General features: G+C 34.8%; 1 long non-coding RNA gene across 1 annotated transcript; it reads right to left on the bottom strand.

Annotated features, from left to right (window-relative positions):
- Positions 1 to 1,443: 1,443 nt before the first annotated feature.
- Positions 1,444 to 14,924, bottom strand: LOC136983922 (uncharacterized). Its single transcript, XR_010882126.1, has 3 exons — positions 14,647 to 14,924; positions 7,285 to 7,325; positions 1,444 to 1,525 (listed from the first exon to the last, which is right to left on the bottom strand). It is a non-coding gene; the product is annotated as an uncharacterized lncRNA (long non-coding RNA).
- Between the last annotated feature and the right edge of the window lie 513 nt (positions 14,925 to 15,437).

The raw sequence follows: 15,437 nt of genomic DNA, 5'->3' as shown, positions 1-15,437 counted from the left end.
TTAATCAACAAATTATTATAAGTATATAAATGTTTATAATGTATATATTAATTTTTTTAAATTAAAAAATTTAAGAAGTTACCTACTTTTGTTTTAGAGATAATTAGTAATATTTATATTAAATAAAATATTAGTTTTGGTTTATCATTCCTTGTTAATTTTTTAATTATAAGCATCTCATATTTCAAGAATGCTTCTAATAATTTGTAATATTTATATTATTCTTATATATTTGTGTGGTGTACATACAAGTGTTAACGTACTGTCCGCGAACGTAAGTACAGAAGGACCCAACAACAATTATCCCTTTATTACACTTTGTACAAAGAGGTTCAATCAGGTATCCCAACTATTTACATAAATGTTTTAGACCCAGCGTAGTTTTCACAAAGGCTTCCTTTTTGCCGAACAAAGTACGAGGTGGCTGTTACCCAATCGCGTGACAATGAAATTTCGTATATCGCGGAACTAACCTAACTTAATTCTAACTTAAAGCTAACTTAACACTAAAGGAAATAATAAGGGAGATAGGAAAGTGAGAAGAAATAAGAATCGAAATGTTGCTTCACCCGGGACTTTCTATTTCAGGCCGAAACGCACTTGGGAGGGCCTCGGTTCTTTTATCTTGACTTCCGTTCTTTTTCAAAGTTCGCTTCGCTATATCGTTATTCGAAACTCTTTCCTTACAATAAGTTCTCTGACTTGATTCCTGCTTGGACAGCCTCGGACTTCTCTCTCAATCAGCTCTTTCTCGAGCTCTTCCTTACACGTCCGATCTCCTCTGTGTCTCGTCCAAAAGTGCCACTTCTTGGGCGCTATCCACCCGGCCGCACATTCTACTCTTCTTTGTTCCGATTCTTAGAACCACTAATCCCACCCCAAGGCAATAACGGTCTTTGAAAGATTAGGAAAAGAGAAGACAAAGAACCAAGGAAATACTAAGACTAACTAAAATTACTAAAATACAAGTATAATATTATGGCCGACGGCCACATTTGAATTCGATAATTTCATCAGAATAAACTTTTTCAACAAAAATACGTTTTAAACTTATTACATCAGTTTGGGATATATTTAAAATCTTTCTTACTCTCTTTGATTTGAAATATAATTAAAGAAACTTTTAAAATGAAATATTTAAAGGCTATTGTGTCAAACATTTTGAATAGAATAAATGAGAAATTTAATATCTGAAAGAAATATTTACAAATGTGTACATTTTCCTAATAGTGCATCATATTTAGTATCATTTTATGTATGTAAACAAAATTTATGCTAGAAATATGAAAACATATTTTGATACATTTTTTTAAATATGTAAAAACACAGAACAGCTAATAAATTTCTGGTATTAGTTTTTGTGGAATTAGATATTAGCAGTTCCTGATTAGCAGTTCCAATCTTTGTCAGATACATGACCAAAATCTTGATTCCAAGAACTGTATTCAGACAATGTTTTTGTAGCAACACTCCGACGAATGCGTTTTAATGATTTTAAAAAGTCAACAATTGTGATTTTCCACATCTGGAAAAACACAGTTCAAATAACTTTAATATTTTTAAAAAAATTTCTGTATTTTCTTAATACTAAAATATTTTTAAACCATTAATTAAAAATATTCTTAAAAAATACTTCAAAAGAATAATAATAAATAATGTTTATATTATGACAAAAAAGCAGTTCTGACAAACAAGATGGAAATTTTTAGATAAAACATAACATATTAGTATTATCAGGAAAGACTGTACAAGGAAGAGTGGTTTAACCTTATTAAATGTGTATTTGGATTTTAACATGCTGTACATTGAGGTATTGTTGAGATGTCATTTTTAAACAGGCACTAGAGAGTCAAAACAACTAAAGAGAGAATACTTTTGTAAAACCTGAAATGCATTTTGCCTGGAACGTTATTCAAGGTGCCAAAAAGATGTTTAAATAAAATGAAGTTTTCGTAAGTCTTACATCTATTGCATAAAATTACAATGCAGTTATTGCACAATTTAATTTATTGTGGGTTTTCCAATAGGCGACAACTTCAGCAAAGATAAAAACTCCAGCTCCAGCAGTAGTCCACAAGTAAAGATCTGTTGCGAGATGTGTACTTACATCATAATGTGAACATTTTTATTGTTCTTTTGAAGTATTTTTAAAAAACTTAAAACGTGATGCAACTTTTTATGATCAGAAAAATATTCTGTTAAGTTCTTAAAACTAATTTAGAAGCCTTATTTTAATATTCTACTAGAAATATTATGAATTTTTGAGAATAAATTATGCATAGACTAATATTGTATTGTAATAATAAATTTTTAATGTTAGTATTTAAAAACAATTAAAATCTCTTAAAAAGCTATAAATGAAAAATTTTGACAACTTTATTGCATGATTTTCATTTTTCCATTTATATTGATCATTATGCAACTGCATGTAATAAATCCTGAAACTATTTGAACTAATCTTGTAGTTCATCCAGAAATCAAATTGATTGGGGAGGAAAAATGCAAACTGACAGAGAGATAGTCAGACATTTGCCTTTCCAATTCGAACAAAACTTGGCAAACACATATCACTAAACACAAATAGGACCCAGTTCTCAAGCGTTTCTGAAAAATAGGCTTCTAAAAATTGAGTATTTGGCTTATAGATCTTTGGAAGGTTCAATTCTCATAATTGATATAGTTGAGTGGATAAGATGCTAGGTGTGGGAGTTGCATGATGTAGGTTTGAGCCTTTGCATTTTTTTAAATGTGTAATAAAATGATTTTATTATTTTACTCTATCATTAGAATTATTATTACTATTGTTATTCCTCACGTTTAAAGCATGTAACACAAAAGATTAAAAAAACATGATACCATTTCCTATTTAGCAAAAACAAAGTCTCTGTAGATTTAACTCTTGTATGTCATCATTAAATAAAATTTTTACTTCTTCATATTAATTTTCAGATAGGGTTATATTGTTATATTTGAAGTGTAACAAACATGAGTGCATAAGGAAATTATCTATAACATTAACAATTAAAAAAAAAATCTGAAACTATACTACTCTATCTTCATATCAGATTTGTCTTTTTCGTCCATCTGCTGAAAAGTGGGTTTTTTCAGAGGTCCATTTTTCGGAAGTGGGTCCCCACCTGAGAAGGAGAAGTGGGTCCTATTATTTGGACAAGGATCTGTTTGTGTTTAGGGCTACTTACTCACCAACTTTCATTTGAATTGGAGAGGCAAACATCTAGCTGTCTCCTTGTGAGTTAAAAAGTTGAGTTATGGAAGTCTGGCTAAAAATCAAAATTTTGTGCATTGGTTTATCAGTGACCAATAATAAACTATTCATATGATATTTACATGGGTCTTATTGCATAAAATTGTTGTGTCAATGTAAACTTCATGTTGTCCAGAAACTTGAAAACATTCAACAAAATGGTTCTTGAATGGTCAATCCATTCACTCCTAAGTGTTTAGTAAGGATTTTTCTAAATTGTGATATTTTGCAGGTGAATTTCCTTCACTAAAGTTTGTCAAGTGTTGTAACTTCTGATCTCAGGAAGGTGAAAAGAGAAAGTGAAGGTAAAACCTATGGGATTACAAAATTCAATGGCAGCAATACCTTTGATACAGTCATTGGCAGTTGAGCTAGTCCTTACCAAAAAGGGTGTATGGAAACATGTGGATTCAGAGGTAGAGGATAACAACCCACGTAGGGTTAAAGTTGTGTATTATAATTACTGCTGTAACTGATTATGTTGCGAGACATATTAAGCACTTATGTAATCCCAGTAAATGTAGGACAAGCTAAAACAAATGTACACTCTTGCCACACACAAGTGTTTTAAGCATTAGTGTCACTAGATATAGACAAAGAATGTTGAAGATACATTGGCACAGAATTATATGATGAGCCTGGCAACAGTAGTGTCAAAATTTCAGGCAGAGGAAGGGACATTGTGACAGATATCCAAATAACTGCCTATGTTATGAGCAGCTTACTACCAAGTTTTGATATGATAGTAACATGATTGATGACCCATTGCCAAATACATATATTCTGCATAGAGTAAAAAGACATATTATGTGTTGATGTGAAATATCATAATGAAGATAACAATGAAGAGCATCATCAATCCGTTGCAATTAATATTAGTAAGAAAAGGAACAGGAAGAAAGCAGCTGCCCGTGGCACATTCAGGATTTAATCTTGGGGAGTAGTGTTGAACGAATAAAAAATTTTTTAATGCAAACTTAATAAAATTCTCACCTTATGTGATTACTAATTCATAAGTAATGTAGAAATAGAACACATGACATAATATAAATAAATAAATAAATGAATTTTAATTAGGAAAATATTTTTGGAAAATTTACTAGTGTTTCTTTTGCTTTTACTTTGGGGGTGCTAGAACCCTTGGCCCACTCCTCTGGGTGCACCACTGACAGCTGCTGGTCATGCGATCATTTCTGTCACTTCTGCATGACAAGCCAGAAAATGACAGCAGCAGTAACAAGCATGAAGTGACTACTATTGATAGTATGGTGTATGTTAATATGATGGTATTGTAGTGCCAAGGCACTATACGTTTATTATTATTATTATTATTATTATTATTATTTTTGTGCTTTTATTATTACACATGTCGTGTCGGGTTTTATTTTATTTTATTTAGTTGTTTTGTGTGTCAGAATCGGGTTTTTGGATGGGGGTTACTAGTCGTGGACGTGATTGGTCAGTGCCCTAGACCAGGGGTGGCCAACTTTTGTGCACATAAGATCTACTTTTTATCGTAAAAATGTGTCGCAATCGACTTGTTGTCATAGGCATAGTCTAAGTGGGGAGGGGAGTGTGAAATACATACTATGTTTATACACTGTGTTTCAGTACGAAGTGCACTCACTGCTTATGAGTCGAGTCATAACTGCATGCATACAGTTGCGTTCGTTACAAATATAATACATTAAGTCAAGACATCGCTAGCGATCGACCAAAATTGGCTTGGCGATCGACTTGTTGGCCACCCCTGCCCTAGACCACGTGTCTTACGTCATACCTAATGGCGGGCGTTATAAAAAGGCAAGAAACGTTCGTAGCCAGTGACTTTTTCGTCTGATTCCGTCTACGAGGCGTTCGACGGCTAATCCAATCGAGGAATTCCGAACAACAATGAAAGGGATTATCTGTGAGAGCTTATAAGGGATCAGCAGAATCCAACTGCATCAAAGGCAAGAATTCATTAAATTACAAAGTGAGAAGCAACAAAGGTTAAAGAATCAATAAGGAGTTGATGTAAGAACTTATTTCTGATGCCACACGCGATTTTTATTATATATAGAAAACACATGTATAGTATGTATAGCATTAGTTTGTAAGATTTTTTTCGTGTTGAGTCCTCCAATGATTCCTTTGTATATAAAATTATAATGATTGTCTATCATTAAATGCTTATATTTTGAATCTCGAATATTTTGTAAAGTCTTTATTTATCGTTTTGCTTATATTTACCCTCCAAGATCTCGCAGCAGACTCAGGTCTAGCTGGCTTTGTTACAGTATAGTTGGCTGCTGGAAAAGCTACAATGTTAGTAGACTGTGGAACAAACCAAGTCATGGACTAAGTTGAATATCTTATTCAGTACTACAGTAATATGCAAGTGGTGTGTCAAAGTAGCCAATGTAAAGATCTCATATCTGAATGGGAAGCTAAAGACAAGGATTTATGTTAAAATTCCAGATAGCTTCATGTCAAGGCCAAATCAAATCTGGAAAACCATAGGCAACTTATATGGCTTGAAACAAGGGACTCATATATAGTTCAATGGAATGTGTGAACAATTTCGATTTAAACAAAAAGTGGAGTGATCTTCGTTTTTCCATTGTTTTGGGTGGTATACAACTTATAATCACATATGTTAATTTCACAATGTTTGCTACCAATAAATATTGCATGAAAATGTTAACACAAACTAGTACAGATCCTTGAATTATGATTTCTTGGCAAACCCCCAACATTGTCACTTGGTGTCAAAGTGCTAAGGAACAATGATGGCACAGTTTATGCCAGACTGGTTACGTCAAATATTTGTTGAAACAGTGACATGTCAAAGTGTAAATCAGCAAACTTACTAGTTGTGCCAGGCACAATGTTAAGCAAAAAAGGAGTTGCTGGTGACTGTAGCTAAAATATAGAAAAAAAAAGTGCCATGCAAGAAATCAGTGAGATCCTTACATTACCTAGTTTTTGTACCACTAGAGCAGACATAGCATGTATTATAACCATTGGGGAGGTTCTTTGAAAATCCAGAATACAATACTGGAAGGTTTCAAAACATGTTTTACAATACCTGCAGGGAAAGAACAAGGACATAAAAATTGGTCCACCATCTAGCATATTGACCATGTTTTGTAATGCAAACTATAATGACCACTATAACCAATATTCAATGAGTGGTTGTATACTGCAAGCTGGTGAAATACCAATGTTGTGGCTTTGAGCATAATAAAAGCTTAATTTTATGTTTTGATCAGCATTCATAAGAACTATTAAGTTGATCAGTTCTGGAATGAAGTTCTTGCTAAAAACAAAGTAAAGCAAGCAAGAATAATAATTCTGGCTAACAATAGCACTACAGTTGATTTGTGTAAGTCCATGATAGTCAAATGGAAAAGTAAGATATATGCTTAATGTTTGTACATAAATTGGTTGCAGGATGCACAGTGGAAGTAAAGTTTGTATGCACCAAAGAGAACACTATAGACATTTGTACAAAGCCATTGGCACAAGTCAAATTTGTAAGTCATGCAAGCACACTGTTGGCAAACTGAGTTCTCACTGCATAACAAGTGAAGGATTTGTGTAGCATTTGATAGTAAAAATGATGCCAGGTGATTATTTTTCCTATATTGTCTCGTGTTTCATCTCTCTCTCTCTGCCAGTAGTTCAGTTGTTGTGCTGATTGTAACTAATATCTGTTCTTTCAAGTTTAACATGAAAATTTGTGCCTTTAATTTCTACTGTAATGATACAGGAATCATACTTATGTTACTTTTGTAATTATTTTTTGAAAAAGATTACAAAAAACTGTATTAAAATGACTGAATTTAAAAGAAAATACTAATATATACAAAGTTAAAATGTAAGTAAAACAGATTACTAAATTCAACAGAAATAAAATTACATCTAAACAACATTAGATCATTGCATAAATGAATTATTACAAAATGTTTCAAACTATGCAATATCAAATAATAAATTTCATTGAATCAAAGTGAATTAAATAATATTTCTCTCACCTCTTTAGGATCAACACTTTTCACTTCTTCAGGTTGTAATTCTATAGTATATTAATATGTATTAGTATTTAAAACATTTAAAAATTATAAAAATCAACAATTTATATTAACAAAATTTAATTTTCATTACTTATTATTTTTGACAAAACATATTTTAATAAAAATATTAAACATTATAAATTTGGATTGAAAATTTATTATCATTATTATTATTTTATCAATTGTAAAATAATTATTATTAATAAATAAAATATTTTAAATGCAACAAAATATACAACAATAAAAAGTAAAGAAATACAGTGATAAATTTTAATTGTTGTTTCCCCTAATATTTTTCTAACAAATAAATACAGCACCCTGTAATTCAGAATGTCTGGCACCCTCTGAAAATTAGCCAATAATCCAGCGTGCCAGTGTTCCACAAACTAGAATTTATACTATACATAATCTACATTGTATTTGTGAAACATGGAAATATAGATAGGGTTGTATCAAAAGCAAAATGACCACCAATGCAAGTTCTAATAGACCATTCAAGTAGTTTCGAATGGTGCATATTGAAATTAAAATGTTTACTGAAATCACAATGACAAATATTTTAAATTACGTTGAAGAAGTTCCATGATCATTATATAAAGGATGTTTTAAATGCTGGAAAAAATAATTATGTATTATCTGATTAGTAATAATAACAACAATGAAATATTAGCATTATGTTTCAAGGCTGAGTTTTAAGAATAAACACTTCATTTATTAAAAAATATTCAATGTTAAGGTATCATTCGAGAAAAAAAACATAGTAAATATAAAAAATATGGAGGTCTTTTAAGAGAAGGAACTCCTTGATTGAGAAACTTTCTGTTTGTGTGAACAGGTGCAGGAAGAAAATATAATTGCCACGCTATTGTAAACAGTGATCATAATTAAAGTTGTTCTTTAAATAGGACAACTTTAATTATGATCACTGTGTACAATAGCATGGCAATCCAACCAATGAGCTGATTGACACCAAAATTCGTGTACATGCTATACAAAGAGAATGCATAGAAGGATTTTACAAAAGAAGAATTTTAGTTCCAAAATTGTCCACTACAGAGTAAATGGTGCTTCAAGTATACTAGTGTAGTGCTCCGCTACTATATTATTTAGTTTCTGTAAATTTCGTTTTTTTTTTTTTTTTTGTATCGGGGTTTGTCATGTCCTTGTACTATTGTGGCGCCACCATCACGTGTCGCCTTTAGGCTGGTATGTTTTGATTGGCCAATAGGAATCACGTGTCTACTATGTGCCCGGATGGAGGGAATTATAAAAGGAGGCGTCCTTGTGTGAAAGACACCTTTTTCCTTCCTCGAGGCTTCTTGGAGTGTTCCCGACTAGAGAGGAGTGAGTGGTCTCCACGTGAGGACAAGGTCGACGTGAGAATAAGGACAGGAAGGATTGTTAAAAAAAAAAATAAAAGGCGAGTAAATTGTAACACGTATTATTGTGAAGAGTGATAAACCCTAATATAAAGTTATTATATATTGTCGTATAAAAGGGTTCTTCTGTATATATAATTGTAATTTTTTTCCTTCCTAGTTAGATTAGAAATTAAGTTAAGTAAATCTGTATCTGTGTATGTTAAACATTAGAATTATTTAAAATAAATTGTTTATTAGTTGCTTAATTTGTGAAGTCCTCAATCATTTCTTATCCTAACTATTCGGGTTTTCGTTTCGGCATTCCCGACACTACAATGGCGTCCGCGACAGGATATTCGTCCGGATAAGAAAAACCTTGTAAGAGGACTGCGTGGATTGTCATATATTGTTTGTGTACGACCCGGGTAAGGACAAAGAGGGTACCGTTGTCCTTATTATTAATATAAAAAAAAAATATATATATATATATATTTTTTGTATACTTAGTATAGTTAGCGTGTAATGGAAGAGCAGGTTTCAAGCGGTTCCCAACTACCTGTTGTGTCGAAAGAGTGTAATGTCCCGATCGTGACGGGATTCATGGGGATGATCCCATGTTTCACTAACACGCCAGGCGATGTATTGGATGTGAAGAGATTTTTCAAAACCGTTGAAAATGTGGCGAGCTTAGCCAACTGGGAGGAACAAGTGAAGATAAATGTCGTTCAGGCTAGGCTTAAAGGTGAGCCACTATCTGTATTTTTTGATTTAAGAGAGCAGGGTATCGAAAGTTACTGTGAATTAAAGGAGGCCCTCGTAAAGTGTTTCTCTAAGAAGGAGTGTGAACAGGATTTATTTAACTTGGTCTTAAAGGTTGTGCAAAAACGGGGTGAAAAGGTATGCGAATACGGAATTCGCGTGAAATCGTTGTTTTCTAGAGCTGTCACGCGTAATCCAAATCTTGAAGTGCTTAAGGACAACTCCGTCAAGGAAAGTTTCATGAAAGGGCTGATCTCTGAATTAAGGAAACCTGTAATGCAAGCGCGGCCCAAAACGCTAGATGAAGCCATCGGCTTGGCGGAAAGTGAAGAGGAAATCGAGGCCGAATGTGGAAGGAGGGCACACATTAGTGAAGTTTGTATAAACGCGGATAGGGAGATTAGTTGTGTAAGGAATGACCCGAGAATCGATAACTTAGAACTTCAGATTAAGAAATTAAATGAATCCTTAAATTCTCTTTGCGAATTGGTTAATGAAAGTAAGAGTCGGGTAGACGATAGAAGGGAAACGAGAAAATGTTATGCTTGTGGTGACCAAGGACATTTGGCAAAATTTTGTAAAAAACGCAAGGATTTAAACTAAAACACGGTCATTTTTATGGTCGGGAAATTGACCGTTGTATCCAACTTATACTGACCAGTCACATGGAAATTACAGAACGCGGTTTACCTATTATCATAGTTAAGTTACTTGAAAGGGAGGTAAGAGGCCTGATAGACACTGGGGCAGAGAGAACGGTTATAAGGAAGGAATGTGCAAATTGGGTTAGGTTAAAGGATGAGAAGTACATTTCGAATAGCGAATCGCGTATAAGCGGCATGTCAGGGGCAGTCATCTTTAGTAATGAGGCCATTATTGTTAAACTAAAACATAAGGGTTGTAATATCGAGGTCCCAAGTATTGAATTCCCCGAAGGTGCTAGTTATGATCTGATCATAGGTATGGATATCATTAGTCAAAACCTGAGGATTTTAACCCAAATCATACCCGTGATAGAGTCGAGCGAGATAAGGTCGAACCATAATGCCCAAATAAATATAAACGAGAACCTTGAACCTGGACACTGTATGTGGAAATTAGACCACCTTGATGATAGTATTAAAAAAAAGGTGCTAGGAATTGTTAACAAATATCCTGATGCGGTAGCAGAAACTATCAAGGATCTTTCTGGGGCATGGAAGTATGTGCATAATGTAAGGCTCAGTTCGGATCGGCCTATAAATACTAGGCAGTATAGAATTCCATATAGCTACTTGCCTGCTTTAAAGAAGAAGGTGGGGGAGATGGTACAGGCAGGCATTTGTGAAGAGAGCTCCTCATCTTGGAATTCTCCTCTTCATGTTGTACCGAAGGAATCGGGGGACATCAGGCTTACTCTGGATTTGCGCAAAATCAATGCTATCACTGAGCCGCAATTATTCCCTATGGCCCGTATTGATGATATATTGTCACAGTTGGAGGGTAATTGTTTCTTTTCGGTACTTGATTTAAAATCTGGTTATTTCCAGATTCCCCTGGATCCATCCATAAGACATGTTTTTGCCTTCTCGACCCCGTGGGGCAAATATCAATTGTGTAGAATGCCCCAGGGCGGGAAGAATAGCGGGCGCTATTTCCAGTTCGTGATGACTAAGATTCTTGCCAGGTTCATTGGTAACAGTTGTTACGTTTTTCAGGATGACGTTGTATTATTCTCGAGGAGCCTGGACGATCATTTCAAATTATTAGAACAGGTCATTAAGACACTAAGAGACGAGGGGCTAAAACTGAATCCGGGGAAGTGCCAATTGTTAGCTGAGGAAGTTAAATATTTAGGGCACGTAATTAATAAGATGGGGATAACACCTGACCCTCAGAATATAAGCTCGATAATTAACATCAAAACCCCTACCAGTATAAAGGAAGTACGCAGTTTCTTGGGAATGATAGGTTTTTTTAGAAACTTTATCCCTTCGTTTTCCGAATTGGCCTCCCCACTCACTGAATTAACTAAGAAAGGAAGAAGATTTATATGGGACGAACAATGTAAAAAAAATTTTGAGAGATTGAAGGCTGCTATTTCCAAATCCCCGATCATGGCTCACCCAGACTTTAATAAGGAGTTTTATTTACATGCTGATGCGTCTGATCTAGCGGCCGCTGCCGTATTAGAACAGAAAACGAAGGACGGTTTTTCACCTATTGGCTTTTATAGTAAAAAGTTTCAAGGCGCTGAGCACAACTACTCTACTATAGAAAAGGAGTGTTTAGCCATATTGTTAGCTTTAAGGCATTTCAAACATTTAGTTCTTGGCCAGAAAACGGTAATTTTGTCGGATCATAAACCCTTGATATTTATGAATAATATCCAAAATGGTAGTAGGAGATTATCGAGGTGGATAATGGAACTGTCGGATTATGATATCGAAATTCGGCACATAAAAGGGGTGGACAACAAGGTAGCAGATTTCCTCTCGCGTAATGTTAACGGTGTTAACCACTTCGATATTGATGCTCCAGGAAACAAGATACCTAATAAGGACGAGATCTGTGAGTCTCAAGACAAGGATAGTATATTTGGTCCAATAAAAAGGGATCTATTACGGGATGTGAATTCAAAAAAAAATTTTGATGGTTATAGTTTGGTTAACGGTTGCTTGTACAAGGGTTTGTATATGAAGGCTCGTAATAGCCATGTTGATAGGATTTGTGTGGGGGATAATCTAGCCAAGAGGTTAATTCGGGCTGTCCACGAAGACCAGCTTTCCGGGCACTGGGGGGTGTTGAAGACAATAAAGAATTTGGAAAGAAATTATTTCATACGGAACATGAGGCAGAGAGTAGAAGAGGTGGTAAGAGAATGTAGTAACTGCCAAAGGTACAACATTCACAAAGGAAAAGCACCTCTCCAAAAAAATGAAAGTGCTAGCACCCCCTTTCGAAAAATTGCTATGGACATAATTGGTCCAATAAGTCCCACAAAAAAGGGGAATCGGTTCATCCTCGTGGTCATAGACGTGTGCACACGCTTCATTGAGGCATACCCACTTAAAGACCAGACTGCGTGGTCGATTTGCAACAAGCTTTTTGATGAAGTCATATGCAGGTATGGTGTCCCAGAAATAATAATGTCTGATCGAGGGGCAAATTTCTTGTCTGATCTTTTCAATGATTGTTGTAAGTGGCTGAGTATACGGAGAAACATCACTACCGCGTATCGCCCATGCGCCAATGGGATGTGCGAGCGTGCGAATAAGTCCCTTGTGGAGATGATATCCAAGGCTAATCACGAAACGGATGTTGAATGGGATGACCTCATTCCCCCCTCCTGTTTCGCTTATAATAGTACGTATCATTCCGCCGTTGATGATTCTCCTGCCTTCCTATTGTTTGGCACTGATCCGCGCACCCCAGCGTCTGATTATGCTCCGGATCCCATAACTATTGATGAGCGGCGGTTGTTTATTCTTTCAAAGTTGCGGGCTATACGTGAATTTGCGGAAAAACACGCGGATTCACGCCAACAGAGTAACCGTAGTAATGTTAATAAAGGACGTAAGTTGTTGAAATTTAAGGAAGGGCAGAAGGTGTGGGTCAGAAGGAAGGGTGTCAAGAGAAAAAAGTTCTCTCCGAACTATTTCGGCCCATTCCGTATTATAAAGGCCCTAAATCAAACCACTTATAGGATCGAGGGTTGCGAAAGGAAGGATGTAGATACGGTCCACATTGATAGATTGAAGCCTTGTTACGGTTGGGAAAGGCCAGAGAGAAAAAGGCCCTCACGGGCGAGTAAGGTAGTCGAAGTTGAGTCTGAGGCCGAAGATGATGATCCGGACTTGCGCATAATAACTAGACGCGGAGTTGGGGCTTGTACAAAAGACTCCAGTAAGTCACTTGACGATGAGGATGTGGTGACAGCCCAACGCCCTAAACCTTATAATCTCAGGGGGAAGAAGGTTGATTATCGGAAACTACATTCCGGTTTATGTCTTGATGGGGGAGATGTGTAGTGCTCCGCTACTATATTATTTAGTTTCTGTAAATTTCGTTTTTTTTTTTTTTTTTGTATCGGGGTTTGTCATGTCCTTGTACTATTGTGGCGCCACCATCACGTGTCGCCTTTAGGCTGGTATGTTTTGATTGGCCAATAGGAATCACGTGTCTACTATGTGCCCGGATGGAGGGAATTATAAAAGGAGGCGTCCTTGTGTGAAAGACACCTTTTTCCTTCCTCGAGGCTTCTTGGAGTGTTCCTGACTAGAGAGGAGTGAGTGGTCTCCACGTGAGGACAAGGTCGACGTGAGAATAAGGACAGGAAGGATTGTTAAAAAAAAAAATAAAAGGCGAGTAAATTGTAACACGTATTATTGTGAAGAGTGATAAACCCTAATATAAAGTTATTATATATTGTCGTATAAAAGGGTTCTTCTGTATATATAATTGTAATTTTTTTCCTTCCTAGTTAGATTAGAAATTAAGTTAAGTAAATCTGTATCTGTGTATGTTAAACATTAGAATTATTAAAATAAATTGTTTATTAGTTGCTTAATTTGTGAAGTCCTCGATCATTTCTTATCCTAACTATTCGGAGTAAATGGTGCTTCAAGTATACTAGCAATTTTTTTTATTGCTAGTATACTTGTATTCACAATTCAGCTTTGTTTACACTCTTCATCCAAGTACCTTAAGGTCTTGATGTCATTGTTAAACTTATCCATATCAGGCTTACAAACTGGCCATCATCATACTTCCTTAAAACAGAAAAGAAATTTTATGTAACAAAATGTTGCCTAGCTACCAGACAAAAATCTGTTATCTTTGTTAGTATAAAAATTCCAAGTATTACACAATGAAAGATCAAAGAATAAAAAATTTACAGAAAAATAAAAATATGCTTTAACATTTTCAAAGTTAAGGATTTATTATTAAAACACAAGTATGTGCAGGATTCACATTTTCTCATCCTTTCAAAATTTTATCATTCATTCTGCATATAAACATTTCTCATTATAATATTTTCATCATATTCTATTGTTATTGTATTTATAATTATATGTGCCAATTAGTTTTTTTGGGGGGTCACGAAGCTTGATCCAAGCAGTATTTTTCAAAATGTTTTTTCTTTTGACCAACAAAGATTGATTAATTTATTAATTAAAAAAATTTTTAAATACATAATAGAAACGAACTTTTATACACTCACCTCTAATTGGTCCTAGAGCAGCATCTTTAGCAAGTGCTGTCAAATCACTATCTGAATATCCTTCAGTTAACCTAATCAATCAAAATAGTTTTATCACTTTTAAAATGTAAAAACAAGAAAGCTATAATCATTAATTTACTTTCCCCATGGCAATACATATATGCACACACCATTTGTGGTTGTTATGGATGGTAAGAAAACTGGATTCATCTGAACTTAAAATGAAACTCATTTAATAAATAAAGTACTCTACTTGAGTTATGGTTTACAAAAAAAATTGGCTCAATCACTGTAACAGGCATCTCTATATATGCCTGAAAGCTTTATTCCTCCAAAAAATTAGAGGCAATAAATTTACCTGCATCCAGCATTTGCATAAAATTACTACTTTGTGGATCCTCCTCTTTGCCACATACATGTTGGCAACTCGCCTAGGCATCAACATGATATAGGAAAGGCAAAAATCTTGTGGAATGTTGGCCGACTCTTCCCAAAGAACAGTCTTCAGCTGATCTTTTGCTCAGGGTATGCATTTTTGCACCACTTTCTTGAGGACAAGTTAAAGGTCTTTAATTGGATTCAAATCAGAATTTGAAACCCAGTCCAGGTCTTGGACTCCATTTTGGCAAAGCAAAGCACTAGTGGAGCATGCAGTATGCAACTTGGTGATATCTTGCTGGAAAATATCATCTCTCTGCAGCTAAAGATGGATTATGGAAGGCAACAAATGCTGTTGCAAAATTTCTTGGTAGCATTGTAAGGAACTGAGTCCGAATGTTATTTTTATTTTA

This window comes from Centruroides vittatus, unplaced genomic scaffold (assembly GCF_030686945.1).
Source record: "Centruroides vittatus isolate TY-2023 unplaced genomic scaffold, ASM3068694v2 contig_896, whole genome shotgun sequence".
Lineage (NCBI taxonomy): Eukaryota > Metazoa > Arthropoda > Arachnida > Scorpiones > Buthidae > Centruroides > Centruroides vittatus.
Note: the sequence above shows the minus strand (reverse complement) of the source record. Positions and strands in the feature narration are given on the sequence as shown.